This window comes from Pinus tabuliformis, chromosome 7, assembly GCF_031772625.1.
Source record: "Pinus tabuliformis cultivar Carrire ecotype Pingquan chromosome 7, CPIR1, whole genome shotgun sequence".
NCBI classification, from domain to species: Eukaryota; Viridiplantae; Streptophyta; class Pinopsida; order Pinales; family Pinaceae; genus Pinus; species Pinus tabuliformis.
Window position 1 is genome coordinate 263044519 of NC_142293.1, and position 18426 is coordinate 263062944.

General features: G+C 36.2%; 1 protein-coding gene across 2 annotated transcripts in view; it reads left to right on the forward strand.

Moving 5' to 3' along the window:
* Positions 1-14931: 14931 nt before the first annotated feature.
* Positions 14932-18426, forward strand: part of LOC149246860 (alpha/beta-Hydrolases superfamily protein) — a 223415-nt gene continuing 219920 nt past the window's right edge. The window contains exon 1 of one of the 2 annotated variants that reach the window (XM_089458047.1): positions 14932-15233. The gene's annotated coding sequence lies outside the window, so the exon portion shown is untranslated. The remainder of the gene's footprint in view (positions 15234-18426) is intronic. The other variant, XM_089458046.1, reaches the window with a different exon arrangement.

The following is an 18426-nucleotide window of genomic DNA, read 5'->3' on the forward strand; positions in this document are numbered from 1 at the left end:
AGATGGAATTGGTGCATTTCCTTACCTGAGCTTGCTTGTGAAAAAAGGAGGAATTCTTGTCCCCTGCTTTAAGCCAAAGACTGCGTGACTTAAGCCTCCAGTATTCTTCCTCAGCTAGACAAGCCTTATGATAGTTTTGCTAGAGATGGGCTTTTTTTATCTAGAATCTCTTTTGTGATGTCAGCTTTTTCAGCTTGGAGATGATGGTTATCCAATGTGCATTGAATTTTTTTTCTTTCATTGGCTGGATTGGGTAGAGATTTGGCCCAGCTTTTCAAAGCCCTTTTCACTCTTCTGAGCTTCTCCTCCCAGACCAAAAAGGGGGAGCCTTTGACCAGCTGTAACCAAATGTCCTTAACTATTTGCATGAAATCATATTCCTTAGCCTAGAGTGGGCTAAATCTGAAGGGAATAGGCCCATGATCAAGCTAGGCCAAGAGATCAAGCTTGATGGGTTTATGATCAGAAGTGCTGCATGGGAGAATATGGACTCTAGCCTCTAAACCAAGCAGAAGAAAAGAGCTTTGAAGAAAGAATCTGTCCAGCCTAGCAGCGATGTGGCCAGGGCCAACTCTTTTATTAGTCCAAGTGTACTTACCAGAGATTGGCTTGATGTCCAGCAGGTCCCAGTCCTGCATAAGATCCTCTGCCCATTCCCTTGCTGGATTGTGAACAATGTTGCCTCCTCTCTTATTTGCTGAAAGAAGAGTGAGATTTAGATCACTGGCAATGATGGTATTCTCCAAGTTCACAAGGTCTGCTTGGTTTCTTATGGATTCCCAGCAAGCCTTTTTTTCCCCAGCGTTCATAGGGACATACACGTTGAAGAGACTAAAAATCTCTTTTGAGTCTAAATGCTGCAGTTTTAAAAATAGCCAGTGAGAGTTGAGGGTCTCAGAAATGACTGAGAATTTGCTAGCATTCCAGAGAGTGCCCAACCCACCGGAAGCCCCTCGGGCTGAGATTGCTTTCGCCTCACATTTATTCCAGAGTTTCTTACTTGCATGAAGGAAGGTAGAGTCCTCCAGTTTGGTCTCCTGAATGAGGAGTATGTTAGGAGCTTCTATCCTTATTAAACTTCTAATAGCTTCTTCTTTGATTCTACTCCCCATACCTCTATAGTTCCAGGAGACGGTCTTCATCATTTGTGTTTCTGGTTGGCTCCCTTGGAGCCTTGGGGTTGGTTTCTCACCATCTTTGGTTTTGACGCTAATAGCTTTTCAAGAGTTGGTTGGCTGCCTTGTAGCTTATCTTTGAAAGTTTCCTGCTCTCTTTTTTCCCGATTTGTTTTGCGGCCTCTTGTGGATCTCCTTATCGAAGCTTGGGATTCTCCTATTTCGCCTTCTTCCTCCGAGCCTTCAGATTCCTGCTCCACTTCCTCGATTTCTACAATGTTTCCTTTATAGCTCTCAGCAAGACTTGCCCCCTTGGGAGAAGAGGGGGTAATTTTTGCGAGTGGGGTTGATTTTTGGTTGTCTACTTCCTGTGTTTCCTCTATTTGCGAGCTTAGGGGGGCGAATTTATTTTCTTGCTCCATTTTGGGAGGGGGTTGCTGAGCAGGGGCCTGCTGGGGGCCTTTTCCATTTGGACCACCGTGCTTGTGGGTTTTGTGGGAAGTCTTGGCACGCTTGACCTGGTTCCAACCCTCTTCCTTACCCTTATTTGGCTCAGCATTGGATGGACATCCTTTGGCGAAGTGACCGTAGACATGGCATTTTCGGCGTTTGAAGGATAGCTATTCATAATCTAGCTTCTGCACATGAGTCCAGCTTCCTACGTTGATTTTGATGGCTTTTGGTAGTCCTACCTCTAGGTCTACTTCTACGCAGATTCGGGCACAATCATATTGGTCTTTGTTGTTTGCCCGATCTATAAATTTCCCAAGGGCGTTGCCGATGTGCTTCAACGAGTCCTAGTTCCAACAATGAACTGGGAGGTTTGGAAGGCTGACCCACACTGGGACAACCATGGGAACATCGACTGCAGGGTGGAAATCCGACATCCATTTGTTGAGATAAAGACCCTGGGGGTCCATGAAATAGGGGCCATTCTGGAAGATTAGATCCTTGTCGTCCTTAGAGGTGAATTCGAAGAGGAAAAACCCTCATCCCAAAAAATAAGATGTGACGCTATTCTTGATCAATGGTGCCCAGTTCTTGTTGACCCAGATCTCAGTGGACTTAGGAGATGGCCATAGTCCGGTGAACTGGCCAACGAGGGCACGCTCAGCCAAGGACAAGGCGACTTGGATTGGGGTCTCTGGTGGCAGGGAGATTTCAGGAATATCCTCGAGCCTCTTAACAAACTTGGCTGCTTCACTCTTTTTCTTCTGCGGCAAACCGACCAAGAGTCGATTGAAGGCGTCGGCAGATGAAGGCAGGGGGGGGGAGGGGGCCTGCCTGGGGCGAGCCCGGGACCTCCATGGGGGCGAACCCTAGCTTACGGGCCACCTCCCAGCAACAAACGAGCCACACAGTGCACATAGCGCAGGCTTAGCACGCTCAAAAAATGTGCACAGGGACAAAGGGCGCAGAGGAGGCAAGGCAGAGGGCCAAGGCCACAGGGCCGCAGGGCAAAAGCTCCCAGGGTGCAGAACACAGAGGTGTTATAGCGCGGGAAGAAGACTAGGTCTTCATGAGCTGCTCCATTGCTCCAGGTCGCGAAAAAAAAATACACATAAACAATGTTATTGCCATACATTTAGTTCTTATTAAACTATGGTTGCTACATTTATTTAAATTCAATGTATTGCACCATCCGAGGAAGGGGCCAGCCCTTGCGCACATGCCACCCCATGGGACCACGGTAGAGCAGATTTGGGGCCCAATTGGCGAGGTCGGGCCGTTGACCTTAGCCCCGAGCATGTGGCCCACATGTGGCCCAAAATTTTTGGATTTAAGGCCTTATAGGAAATTTAATCCATTCGACAATTTCACCTGAAATTAGGTGAAATCGGCACTCGGTTAGCGAAATTGGGGGCGAATTTGTAGGATGGTGCCAGATTTTGGGGAAATTGAGGTGCGATTAGCAGAAAAACTTGGGGAAGTCATAAATTCTTCAGTTTTTTACCAAATTAGGAGTAGAAAGAGGCTAGACAAGAATTTTTGGGCATTCTGGAGCCATTGGAATATATTTCAGAGCTATCTGAGAATTGTAAACTAATGTATTCACACTTTTGATCATAATAGAGAGGGCCAAGACATTCGAATCTGTACCAAGGGGACGTAGCCCAGGCGGGGTGAATTCCTTCATCATGTGTTGTTGTGATATTGTTTTGGTGATGTTCATCTCTGTTATATGTTGTTGTTTAGTCATTTATTTATGTTAATTTGTACATGAAATTTACATAAAAACACTCAAAAACTCATGTTAAAACTTGCAATTAACCTCATGAATCCTTAAGCACTTTTACATATTCTGAAGAGGAATTTAGCACAACAAAACTAATTTTCCCATTTAGATCAAGTTTGGTATCATATCTCTTGGTTTTCTTTGTGCAAGGAGGATTTAACTGTTTGCAAGTGAATGTGATGCTTACAAGGTTGAAGCTAAAGAGAGGAGAAGGAAATTTGGTTGAAAATTCTGAAGTTGGGTCAAGGAGAAGGAGAGCAAGTTTTCCACAATCTCCACCACTAGTTCTACCTCAAATTGCACTTAAGCTTTAGCAAGCATGTCACATGAAGGAGAGCTTGCAAATATGTCAAAGGATGAGAAGGTTTTTAGGAAGGTTTTCTTTGACATGACAAAGATTGTGAAAGTCCTCTACGAAGAGAGGAATACACGACTGCAGGGTGAAAGCTCCAAGCCTTCAAAAGGAGAAGGTTATTTAGGAGGAGGAGGCAATGGAAATGGAGGTAAACCTCCATCCTCTCCACCATCATCTTCATCTTTGTCTTCACAGGCATCTTCACCCTCTTACACTAATACAACCCTTACTCATACTCATCAACATACCTCAAAAGGAATTGGTAAAACATCCCTATTAAAACTTGATGTTAAATTTGAACTGCCCATGTATAATGGTGAAGTGAATGTAGGGAAGCTTGACAATTGGGTTTGTCAGTTGGAGGTCTATTGCAAAATTCAAAACCTTCAAGATGTTGACATAAAGATTCAACTAGCTTCCTTAAGGCTGGAGGGTGCAACACTAGTATGGTGGGAAGCCAAGACACAAGAAGAGATAAAAAAAAAAAAAAGCATGGTAAGATATCAATTTCTTGGTCTGATTTCATTGCTGTAATTAAAAGACATTTTTACCCTCTAGCATATATGCAGAAAAACATCATGAATTGGCAGAACTTTAGACAACTTAAAGGTCAAAATGTGCAAGATTACACCCAAGAATTTGGAAGAAGGTCTCTAATGTTAGGTGTAGATTTGCAATCACAAGACACGTTGTTGAAGTATAGGGGGTTTGCACAGTTACCTTAGGCATACTATCCTTATGCTTAATCCCAATAATCTAGATGAGGTTTGTGTGAAAGACACTCATCTTGAGGCAAAAGGGAAAAATACTCCAGAAGAGGGTAGTAAAAATCCATTTAAAGGTAAAGAAAAAGAAAAGGTTTTCAAAGGAAAGAAAAATGCATCCATTAAAAAGGAAGGAGAGAAAACAATATGTAAACATTATTCCAAAGAGGGTCATGATGAAGACTATTGTTGGAAACTTCATCTAGAGATGAGGCCTAAGAAACTCAACAACAAAGGAAAAGAAAAGACATCTGCAATCATTCAAGAGGATTTGGGATCCGATTCGAGTGATGAAACTAAAATTACAGCCATGGGTATAAAAGGAAAAGAATCCATTTCTAGCACTAGTATATCAAATAGTCACATTAGCACTCCAAATGAAGAAACAAGGATTGAATTATTTCATGTGAGGGTAATCTCAAAACATACAAAAATCGACACACTATTTGATAGTGGGTCTCAAGCCAACTTGATATCTGAAGACTTAGTCAAGAAACTTAATCTTGAAACCATTCTACATCCCAAGCCATATCCATTGGGTTGGGTATGCAAGGAAACAAACTTACAAGTTACAAGAAAATGTATTCTTCGGTTTGAAATCACAACAAACTTCATTGACAAAGTTGAATTAGATGTTGTATTGCTTGATATTTTAGGAATTGTTTTGGGTAGTCCTTACCTTTATGATAGAAAAGAAATCTTATATCGCCATGAAAACAAGTACCACTTTTTCAAGGATGGTGTGGAGTATATTGTGAGAGCTCATCGCAAGAAACTAAATCTTTCATTAGTTAATGCAAGGCAAATGAAAAGACTCGTGAATTCAAGAAAGAATTTAGTGCTTCTTATGATAAAACCAAATATTGATTTGGTTATGAAGCGTTTTATGGATGTAATTCAAAATTCAAAATTGATTTGGTTGATGTAGTTAACCATAATAATGAGGTGTTTCAGAAAGCAAAGGGATTTCCTCCCAAGAGGAGAATCCAACATGAAATACCATTGCAACAAAAGTGTCTTCTTCCTAACGTTGACATGCACTGAATGTCAAGAAGGGAAAGTGTAGAAATAACAAAGAAAATCCAAGGGTTGTTGAACAAAAGGATCATCCGACCATCTCCTTCACCATGTGGTGCACCTATTATTTTGGTGCCCAAGAAGAATGTAAATAATTTAATTAAATGGGACTCAAGGAGTGGCTATCATCAAAGTAGAGTTGTTGAAGAAGACATATGGAAGATGACATTCAAAACCAAGTAAGGTTTGTTTGAATGGCTTGTTATGCTTTTTGGTCTTTTCCATGCTCCTACTACTTTCATGCATATGAAGAAAGATGTATTGAAGCCATTTCTATATATGATAGTCTACTTATATGACATTTTCATTTCTAGAAAATCTCTTGATGAACATGCTATGCATGTGAGAAAAGTAATTGACGTCTTGAAGAAAGAACAATGGTTTTTGAAGATGTCAAAGTGTGAATTCTGTAAAACTTCTTTGGTGTGCTTGAGGCATATTGTTGAAGGAGGCGAATTGAAGATAGACCCCTCCAAGGTTGATTTCATGATGAATTGGCCAACGCCCAAGACAATCACTGGAGTAAGAAGTTTTTTGGGAGAAACGCAATTTTGGAGAAAGTTTATTACTAACTTTTCTTCTATCGCATCTCATTTGCATGCATTGACTAGTGTGGAAAAGGTCTTCCAGTGGGGAGGCAAACAACAAGAGGCATTGGATGCTTTGAGACAAAAGACCAGTTCAACCCTTATACTTTCTCTTCTAGACTTGAAAAACTCATTTGAGTTTCAGGTTGATGTATGCGACTATGCCATGGGTGTAGTCCTTATGCAACATGGTAAGCCCATTTCATTTCATTTAGAAATTTTCAGTGGTGCAGTGATTAAGTTGCAGTGATAAAGACACTTTCATTGGATGGGTTTTCTTCTACTATTCCACTTGGTCAAAAGGAATAAGAAAGGTATACACGACAAGTTTGTTGATATGCTTTATAGGCCAATTGTTTGTGTAACTACTTTCCTCAAGCATCATTTTGTTTTGCATGAAAGTTATGATCAACAAAATACATACTTTCAAGACGTACATTAAATCTCGAGTCAAAGGAATCAAGTAGAGGAATTTGTTTACCATTTGCATCATAATGTGTTGTATTATCTTGGTAAGAAGGATGTTGCTATTAATGGTAACATGGACAAAGCCAAGGAGTTCATTGAACGACTCCATATGGTACATCAAATAGTGTAAGATCAGCTTGAAAAGAGCCAAGGCAAGGACAAAGCAAGGCATGACAAGCATCGGGTACATCTCAAGTTCCAAGTCAGTGATGAAGTTTGGCTTCACATTAGCAAAGAGAGGCTCCAAGGAGAAGGTAAAACGTTGAAACCAGTTAGATATGGTCCATTCAGAATTCTGGAAAAGAATGGTGACAATGCCTTCAAGTTGGATTTGCCTTCATATATGCAAATTTATGTTGCTGTTAATGTGGAAAATTTAAGGTTGTATGAGCCTCCTTTAATTGAAGATCAAGGAGAGAATGTTTAAATTCTGTCCATTGAATATTTCTCTCCTGAATACCTTGATGAACTACAACAAGACACCATTCATGACAGAAGAACAAGGTCTTCAAAACGAGGGAGTGTGGACTACCTTTGAGTGGGACTCAAAGGAACAAATCCTTCAAAAGCCAAATGGATCGAGATTGGAAAGGTGAGGGAACTGTACCCTCACATGCTGAACAACTGAAAGTGACCTTTTGGCGTCCAAAAGGCTTCCAATGGTGAGGAATGATCAGGTGCTAAAAAATCAAAGTTGTTAGATTGGTGTGGAACCTGAACGACCGCGTAGTGCTCGTCATCCTAAATCCGTCGTAACTCGTTTCCCGAAAAACGGACTTCGTATGCTCCCAGAAACATGTTCTGTTCATTTTCTTAAATAGGCAAATTTAAAAAAAAATGCAGATAGCCCATTCAACAGTTCGTACTGCTGACGTGTTGCTGATTGGGCATGCCTACGTGACAGGGTGACTGTGCATATGACTGATTTGACCTCCAGCGAATTGCGGTTTGACACATGGCAAGTGCCTGGGTGGAGTTTTGGAGGAATTTTATTGGATGGTTTGTGGCCAACTATAGGCTGCCACGTGGCCCAGCTAGGGGCCGCCACCAAAAATCAGGTTAAGGTCTGAGAAACAGCAGGCTGGGGTCAAACCCATGACCTCCAAGAATCAAGTCCAAGCCAATTGCCAATGCGGCATACGTTTAGTTCTTATTAAACTATGGTTGCGGCATTTATTTAAATTCAGTGTATTGCGCCATCCGGGGAAAGGGCCAGCCACGGGGTCAGCCCTTGGGCCCATGCCACCCCATGGGACCACACCAGAGCGGAGTGGGGACCCGGCCGGTGGGGGCAGGCCGTTGGCCTTAGACCTTGGCACGTAGCCCCCATGTGGCCCAAAATTTTGGATTTAAAGCCTTATAGGGCATTTAATCTGTTCGAAAATTTCACCCGAAATTAGGTGAAATCAACGCTCAGTTAGCGGATTTGGGGGTGAATTTGTAGGATGGTGCTAGATTTTGGGGAAATTGAGGTGTGATTTTAGCAAAAATACTTGGGGAAGCCATAACTTCTTCATTTTTTTACCAAATAAGAAGTAGAAAGAGGCTAGATAGGAATTTTTGGGCATTCTGGAGCTATTGGAACAATTTTCAGAGCTATCTGAGCATTGTAAACTGATGTGTTCACACTTTTGAGCATAATAGAGAGGGCCAAGCCATTGGAAGCTGGACCAAGGAGACGTAGCCTAGGTAGGGTGAACTCCTTCATCATGTGTTGTTGTGATACTATTTTGGTGATGTTCATGTCTATTATGTTGTTGTTCAGTCATTTGTTTATGTTAATTTTTGATGATGATGATGATGATGGTTAACGTCCGCTGAGACCAAATAATGATCTATCGGACCTAAAAAGACAAATTATTTATTTTGATTTAAGATTTTATTCCTATGCTCAAAAAGCTTGGAGAGAAGCCTTCCGAGTTCACTATAATTTTGGCATTGTAAAAGGCTAGGAAGGTCAGTATTGTAACAAAGGTTGTGAAATTGAGATCTAATGTGGTTGTATGCAGGGCACTCTAAGAGGAAGTGGTTTTCATCCTCGATGCTCCTATTCTCACAAATATGGCAGATCCTTTCTGTCCATGGCGTTTTAGGAACTGCCCAACGGCCAGTTTCACTATGGAGCTCATGAGAATTCGTTCTAATCTTTGCTATATTAATTTTCTTCTTTGAGCTAGTTAAAATAGAGAGATACTTTTGATCTTCAAGGGTGGGGTTGATGACCCTCTTATAATAACTTAATTTTCTTTTAGACGCTAAATATTTCTCACACCACAATTTTTCTTTGAACTTAGAAGTAACAATATCTTTAATGTACATACAATTTACATAAAACACTCGAAAACTCATGTTAAAACTTGCAATTAACCTCATGAATCCTTAAGCACTTTTACATATTCTGAAGAGGAATTTAGCACAACAAAACTAGTTTTCCCATTCAGATCAATATCATGTTGAAGGTCACATGATTTAGGTACTAATGAATGCTAGCATATCCAAGGTGAGGATCTCATCAAGGTAAGACAATATATTAGGTTACATATGTCAATCATGCGGAAGTCACCAAGGTGAATTCAAAATGCCTTGAGAGATGCTTACTTCACCCTACAAACATTAACTTTGAGGTTCAATAAAGAACAAGGGTTTCATTCTTCTAATGAAGTTGCCACAAAGATATATCTTCTCATTAGGAAAGAAGGTAAATACTTCATAAAAGTAGACTTGCTTCCTCCCTGACAACGATGCCAAAAATGTTCACACAAAATCCAGTAGGGCCCTAAGTCGGGGGGGGGGGGGGGGGGGGGACCTATGAGACAACTACTAGACTAAGTGATAATAATGGGACAATGACCCACTATCACCACAACCAAGGTCCCATGCTCTTTATGGACTTTCACCGATGGGAGGAGTCTCGATATGATTATGATCACCTATATAGATATTCTAGGTTTAAAGGTTCAAGGTGATGAAGCTATAGCTCATTCGAAGAGAGGCTCAATAAAGGTAGAAGGCTTCAAAGAATCAAACCACTCTCTAAGAATAACCCTAGATAAGAAGGCACAAGAGCTATGGTTTTTATGTTTCTTGATGGTAATAGGTATTCACAAGGTCAAGGTCCGAGAGAAGAAAGGGCTTCTTATGATTTATTCCAATGAATACTAAGTTCATACAACCCTCAGAGAAGTTCCCAAGGTAAGAGAGAAAGAGCTAGGTGTTGCAAGAGGGAAAACCTAGGTGCTACTCCAAGAGAGACTTATCCAAAGCTTCTTTCCTTCGACCTCAGATGGTAGGAGTATCCCTCGTTTCTACATCCCCCTCGAGATCGCGCAAATAGACATATCGTTGAATCCAAAGGACTCTGATAGTGAACCAACACCACTGTCGCCCCCATTGCCATTGGCTATGAGACTCAGGCATTCTTGGCATCATCGACCTTCAGCTGTGGACTTATTCATTTAGTATTTTGCATAATCAGGGGGGCTTTGATTCAATTGAATACATGTTCTTGAGGTTGTTTTATTGTTGTGTCCTTTTTTATTTCATTTTATCCTAGTTTTAACTTTGGCATTTTCTAGGAGTTGCATTTGCACTTCCACATTGTACTTGTGTTAGTTGTATCCTTCAGTCCCATTGACTTACTTTTGTGGTCATCTATTGAACATTAATAAAATTATCTTTTTTTTTTTTTTTTTTTCTTTTTTTTTTTCAGAGGGTGAGAAAACCTATCATAACTCAGTTGTCAAACCAACATTGAGGACGACCATCTCTGGACGTTATTTGTGAATGCATGCTAGCTCATCACAGTTATTCAAAGAAAACCACGCCACTTGGAATAACCCGTTGGTGGTTTGTAAGGGGGCAGGTTTTCACTCTTGCCATATGCCTCTAGGTCTCGGGCCATTAACCTGTTTCCTTACGTCCGATGAAGACGAGCTCTTAGCCAAACAAAAGCAATTTTAAGGCATACTCCACACCCAAAAATAATTTTATCTTATATTACATATCAATAATTAATATACATTATTATCTTATTATACAAATATCATTAATCTCTTGACACATTAAATAAAACATGTAATAATATAATAAATCACTTTTGAATATATTTTTATTTTTTAATAATAATAATAAAATGTATATTTTTATTATAAATATAATATATATAATTAATTTTTTTTTTTTAATTACAATATATTTGATGTAATATCTGAATGAAAAGCTAGTGACTACCGAACATAAACTCAATCAAATTGGAAACATCATACCAAGATTCAATTCAAATGCATACCCTTGTTATACAAAAATTCAACAATGATACGGAATTTAACCAAATTTTAGATATCGTAATACCAATATATTATGATTTTTTAATGCGTTTTTCTATATCTTATATTCTTTTAATGCTTGTGTATATCTTACGTTTATCTTTTTGGTATTCTCACAAAAGTGAAATATTTTTTTTTTTTTTTTCATAAAACGTTAATTGTGTAATTTTCAACGTGTAAATTATTATCCTTTTATTTAATGAATATATAGAGTTATGGTTATTTAGGTCAATTTTGTAGTTCTCGGTAAAGTAAAAAAATAATCCTTTTTATTTTATTTTATATATATAACGTGTTATTTTTTTGGTTTAAATTGTATCTTTGAATGTTATATAGAGTACACAATTTAAATATATAAATTAAAAAAATTGTTGGATTTAACAGAAAATTAACAAAAAGTATAAAAAATAAAATAGTGAAACTACTTTAAATATTTTAAGAATATATATATATATATTTTTCAATTATTTATATAATATATACACAATTTTTTTAAACATAATTGACATTAAAATATTTTATAAACATTTTATTTATGGATTACATTGTCTATGTTAAAATGGTTTGTTTATTTATTTTTTATATTAAAATATTTTTAAATATAGTAAATATATATGTATATTAAAATATTTTGTTGATGACTTATTTTTATTTTATTTTTAATTATTATGAATATTTTCAATGTCACATATTAATTTTATATTAAAATGAATTACACATCTCTTTGTTATTCTTATTGGAAGTATTCAATGTTGCGAACATCGGTATTAGGATAAAATCAACAAGGGTCTAGAAAACCAAGTAATCGGGAAAATCGGGAAAATATCAGTAAAAAATGGGCAAACATTGGCGAAATTAAGATACCATTAAAATATCTTTAAAAATCGTCAAACATCGGCTAGGCCAAAAAATCGTGATTTCGAGATAAAATCGGGATGTTCCTAATATGGAAGTATTTGATATTTTTAATTTCGTTTTATATCTTTCTGTTACTTTTTCTTTTTGCAATGAATATTTTATTATATACAACATTAAAATATTTTCTTTTAACACTTCTACTAAAATTGCTTTATTTTATTTTTATTTAAAAAAAAACATGTGTTATCTTTATGCTCATTATAGACAAAATCAGACATTTGAATGATAGAATGCTCTTATAGGCACAACAACTATTTTACAAATGTCACAAACACAATTACAACATGTCTTTGAAGACTTGAATTGAGAAACAAATTGTTCACCAAACCACTTTAGTTACCCCACACACATATTCTAATTTCTATTCATATTTGAATTATATCATTAAAGTGCAACTTTATAACCTATCACTTTTTAATTAATAAGATATACATTAAAGTACATTTTTTATTAAATGGTAATTTTTATGAATATGTTGGTTTGTAATGATATCATTAATGTCCATTAAAATTAAATTTAGTTTGTGAAATCTTAAAAAGGTAAGGGGCTTCTTAAGGGATTACTTGAATTGATTTAAAGTTTATTTATAAATTGGAAAACATGAGGAAGGTATTCAAGATTCCTATAATTTTGTTAAGTTGGAAGGGTAAGAAGCTTGGTAATCTGATAATTTTTTTGGAATTGAATGTGATATGATAATCATTTTAATATAAATTTTTTTTCTTTACACTCGTTAATGTAGAGAGGTGCTTTTGATTTTTTGAATTAAAGTTTATCACGACCTTTTATATATAATTAGCATTTCAATTTCTCTTTATATTACTAATAATAATATTTTTTATATTATTCTAATTTTGCAAAACGCCCTTTTTGTTTTATTTTTAATGATCTAGCAAAGATAGCGTGCCTTTATACCATTCTTACTCGATACAAAGATGGTTTTAGCAAAAAAATTGAAGCATTTTTGAATAACTTCTTGTCTTTATAATTATTATATTGAGTAATAATTAAAAAATAAAAATGTGTCTTATTTAGAAGGTTAAATTATAAATTGAGATAGTTTTTGTTTTTATATATAACATTAAGGTTAAATGCTATTGAAAAGTATTTGACTCTATTGCTATATTTTTAATGCATTCTCTTAATATTTGTTATTTGTTTTTTTTTTTTTTTTTTAAGTTAGATTAATTTTGTATCATTAATTAAAATTTCATTACATGTCTATAAATTTTGGTTTGCTACTAGGAAAATTGTTCTAAAAGTATAAAAATAGGTTTGAGGTCATGTAAATTTGTCAAAGTGTATTATAATAATTATATAAATAATTGAATTTCAAACTTTCTATAAATTGCAAAATAAAACATAGTAACAACTATTTACATGACAATTTGCCATGCATTTACTTCCTAGAAACAAAAACTTCAACATTGACAGCATGATTAATTGTTGGGGAAGTCGATTTGGATGAGGGAAGCAACTTGCTCATCTCTTCATCGGTGTGGAATTCTAGGTTTACTAATTTCTTGGCTAGTATTGAATCTTTGCTATCCAATTTATTAACAAGGCGTCAATGCAGAGAAGAATTTCCTTGCGGGTTTGATTTCTCTCAACCAAGACCTTACCCATTATAGTTTTTATTTGTCATTACAGATCCTTTGTTGGCATATAAAGGGTTTGTCTGGAACAAATGTTCACTGTAGTAGGGATCCACTACCTGACATCCTTATCCACCTCTATATTAGATATAACCAGCGTTCCACCCAAGCTTCTCACTTTGCTACATCCATTTCCTCTTGAGTCAAGTGAGAGGTGTGCTCTTAGTACTTTCTAGCAGAGGCCTCCGTGTTGGATTGGACACATGTACAAGGGAGAAAGTTTCTCTTGTTGGGCCCCTCATTGAAGTGAGCAAGGCATGATGAAGGACATAACAGGGAACGAGGTAAAAGGGAGCATGATGAGAGAGAGAGAGAGAGAGAGAGAGAGAGAGAGAGAGAGAAGGATGTCAACCAACAATAAAAAAGATGAGATGCTTGAGGGATACAAAGGGGACATAATCATTCGATAGTGAGAGAGCCAAAGACTAACAAAAAAATAATGAACAAAGGTGCTCGAGGGTTGTTAAGGGGATGAGGTAAATTGAGCGAAATAGAGTGAAGATTGATCAAAGACCAACAACCCATGATGCTCAAAGGAGACTGCAATAAGGCAACGAGAGGAAGGAAACATATAATCATTATAAAATAGGGGAAGGTGACAAAAAGATCCATGAGAAGGTACAATAGTGCAAGGGAGAGAAAGTAGTAGGACTAGGGAAAAACTAAGAGATAGAAGTTCACCCGAAACGTCGGGTATATCAACGAACTCAACAAAATATACTAAAAACTTTCATCAACAACAAAAATGAAGTTGATATGACTTAACTCAAATATAAAAACCATGCCCAATGAAATATCCATTAAAAAGATATAAGTTCTTAAAAATGAATTTGTTGTGACTTAAATAATAAGCAAGTAGACTCAACTATAAAAACCATGCCCAATATCAATGAAAAGCTATAATGATTACAACATTAAGCCTTATCTTCTTCAAAAACTTCCATCTTAAATACACATCACACCAATTGCAATGAATTTCCATAAAGGAAAAAACCAAATTGAAGAAGGCTTAAAAAAACCTAGCCTTTGGTGCTTTCATCATTGTGTGCATTTAAATCCTTCCATTTGTCCAACTGTCAAGATTTAAATAATCGGTTAACATGAAGGAACTAATATTTGATAAGTCCAAATTGTTTTTAATTTTAGGATAAAAGTTAATATCAATTAAAAATAAAATTAATTATTTTTTTCAATGGCCCAAAAAGAAGATTCAAAATCTAAAAACATTTTACAAAATAAATTTGGGTACGGAAAATAAAATAGTATAACATGGTTTTCCTTAAACAGATAACGGTGATCACATGATTTTTGGATAAAACAACTGCATTTACCGATAATTGTTAATAATAACTATCGCCACAAATCCAGCATTATCTTCACAAATCCCAGGATTATTCATTACTTGTAGAAAATAAAGTGATTGACGTTGAAAGATGTCCACATAAGGAATCTCTCTATTTATGTCTGATCCATCACGGATTTGGGGTTTGCCTGATCATGGCTGGCGCTTCCTTAGATTCTTGAGGAATTCGTAATTGACGCTGGAATCGGTGGATTATGCAGTCCTTGGTAGGATATTAGATTGGGCTGGGCTTTTCACGCAGGTAGGAATTCATAATCGGCGCTGCAAGCGGTGGATTATGCATTTCTCGGCAGGACATTAAATTGGGCTTCTCACGCAGCAGCCAACAATTATTGCTGGGCCCGTCTTCCATTGTCGCTCACAGAGATCTGTATGTACTGTATTCTGCCTCTTTTGTTTCCTTCCTGATTCAACAGATCCTGGACAATTTCTGTTCAAGGTTACAAAATTGTGAAATCCGAATGTCTGATCTTTCGAAAATCAAAGAAAGTCGCGTATAATTTAAATCATTGATACAAATATTTTAAAATTTAGCATTCCAATCAGCGTCTCGATAATTATTTAGTTACCGGGCCGGTTCATATTTGACACTTTCGCCTCTATCTCCGGCCTGGATTTTGTCTGTTAAAGTGCCTGCCAAATTTGGCATACATGAAGGCTTCCCGCCGTGAATTCATAGAAGATTTACGAGATTCATGTTTGAGGAGTTGGAAGGTTAGTACAGGGTTTGGATTTGAATTTTTGTATTAATTAGGTTTCCAGCCAGGAAATTCATAAAGCCTTTGTGATCAGGATAACAGCTGAAGTCAGATCACGATTTTGGAGGATACGGATCAGTTTTATCGGTTTTATCTTGAATAAAATGGGTTGTTATTACCGTAGAAAGATATTTGACACCAATAGAGCTCCCTCTGAGTGAAAAAAGGACACCAATAGAGCTCAGCCACCGGCTTTTTGGTCCTTGCTGGTGCACCCTGCACTCAGTGGGATGTATGAGATTTGCGGCATTTAATGTAGATTGGTAATAGTAATAAATGGGTTGAGAGTTAAAAATATGTGTTTTTTAAATCTGTTTAAATCAGTTTGATACGATATATAATAAGGAGTTTTCATATGAATTTGATTATGATTTAAATTCTGAAAAATAAAATATTTTTATGTTTGCATTTCATTTTTATATTAATTATTTGTAATATTAATATAATTTAGGTTCTTATTTTAATATTTTTTTCCAATATTTTATAAGTTAAAATGATTTTGAAATAAACATTATATCTGATAAATTAAAATAAAATTTAATATAATAAGTTTAAAAGTTTATCTGAAAAACATAATTTAAAATGTAATATACATATAAATGCATATTAGTAAAAATTTATGTCTTTATGGATCACTAATATCTTATATTTACCTATTATTATAAATAATATAATTTTCCTTTGAATAAATATTGAAGATGATATGATTTTTCATTAAACAGCTCCAATTACAATCAATAATAACCATTCTCACAAGTAACCAGCATTATTCATTACGTATCATAATCAATAATAACCATTTTCACAAATAACCAACATTATTCATTACGTAGGGAAACATAAAATAGTGAAAAATAAATGGTCCACGTTGAGATGCCCATAGAAGGTATCTTTCTGATTGATCCATCATTGATTTGGGGTTTGCCTGATCATGGCTTTAATTGGATGCTGCAATTGGTGGATTATGCATTCCTCGGTTGAGATGCCCATAGAAGGTATCTTTCTGATTGATCCATCATTGATTTGGGGTTTGCCTGATCATGGCTTTAATTGGATGCTGCAATTGGTGGATTATGCATTCCTCGGTAGGGCATTAAATTGGGCTTTTCACGCTCATCTTCAATCCTTGCTTCCAGATGTATGTATTTACTGTGTTCTACCTCTTTTCTTTTCTTGCTAATTCAATAGATTTTGTACAAATCCTATTGAAGGTTTCCAAAATGTGAAATCCGTGGGGTCTGATCTTCGAAAAGCAGAGAAGCTTGCGCATAATTTAAAGCATTGATCCCTGAGATTTTGAAATCTAGCATTGCAAGGGAGCAACTCGATAATTAATTATTTAGGAGGCCAATTAATATTTTGACCTGCATTTTGGCTGTCAAGGTGCCTGCCAAATTTGGCAGACATCTAGCCTTCCTGCTGCGAATTCATAGAAAATTTCCTATAAAATTATGAAATTTGTGTTTTTGTAGTTTGGAGGTTAGTACAGTGTTTGAATTTTTATTGATTCGGTTACCAGACATGGGATGTTCATAAGACCTTTGTGACCAGGACGGCAGTTGAGGTCAGGTCTAGATTATCTCGGATGCGGATGATTTTAAGCCCCTTTTTTGGGAAACAAAATGAGTTGCTATTATTGTACAGAGATTCAATATAGATCAGCTGTTGGCCTTCTAGTCTTTTTGCTCCCAGAGAAGCTAGGTGCACTCTACACCGAATCTCACATGTAATATGGGAGGTGCACTCTACACCGAATCTCACTTGTAATATCGGAGGTGCACTCTACACCGTGGGATGCATGTGATATCACATGCAATAGGTGTGGGTAATGATAATAAACTAAAATGGAAAAGAAATGGATTTCAGTTTTGTAATGTAATAAAAAAGGAAAAAAAAGGAAGAAGATAGGAAAGAGGAAAAAAGATACGTGCATAAAAGAAGAAATGAATTAACATAAAACTATTCTAACCAGTGTTACTTGGGAGCGGGAGCGGGAGCGAAAACGGGAGCGGGAGTGACCATTTTCAGAAGCTCTCGGTTTGGGAGCGAATCCGGGAGCGATTTTTAAAATATATATATATATATATATATTTTATATTTTTTAATTTTTGATACATATATGTCAACAAAAACATGTAGAATGATGAATTAGATATAAAAAACATAAAAAAACATAGATTGATCATTGAACCATATCACATCAATCATCTAGATTCTAGAAATTATAATCTTCATCAACCATGTCCACAAGTTAGTAAAATACATATTACAACTGCAACATAATGAGTCTCGTGAATCATGATTCATCAAATTCAATCTTAAAGTTTCAACTTCAAGATTTCAAAATTGAAAATTCAATATATAACATTTATCATCATTGATCACCAAAGTTGTACTTGTAAGCTAAGTTTAACGGTTAACCATTACAAGAAGTAATATCTTAGATATTTCTAAGTCCTAACTTCTAACTGTTAACATGAAATGAAATGTTATAAAATGAAACATGAATAATGAAATGAAATGAAACAACTTTAGTCTTTCACGAAGCATCATATTCATAATTCACAATCATTACCAATGAGTTATAATTGCCAACTTCAAACTTCAAATTTTCGTTGTCACAGTCATATATTGTTTACAAAAAATATCATTATGATATGAAAGAGTCAAGAGTCAAGAGTCAAGGACTCAAAACTCAACAGTTATGAAAACTAAAGTCTAATAGAAACTAGAAAAGACAAGTAAACTGTAAATCTACATGTGGCCCTTGCCACGAGAGTCTCCAGGAGTATAAGCAGGTCGTGG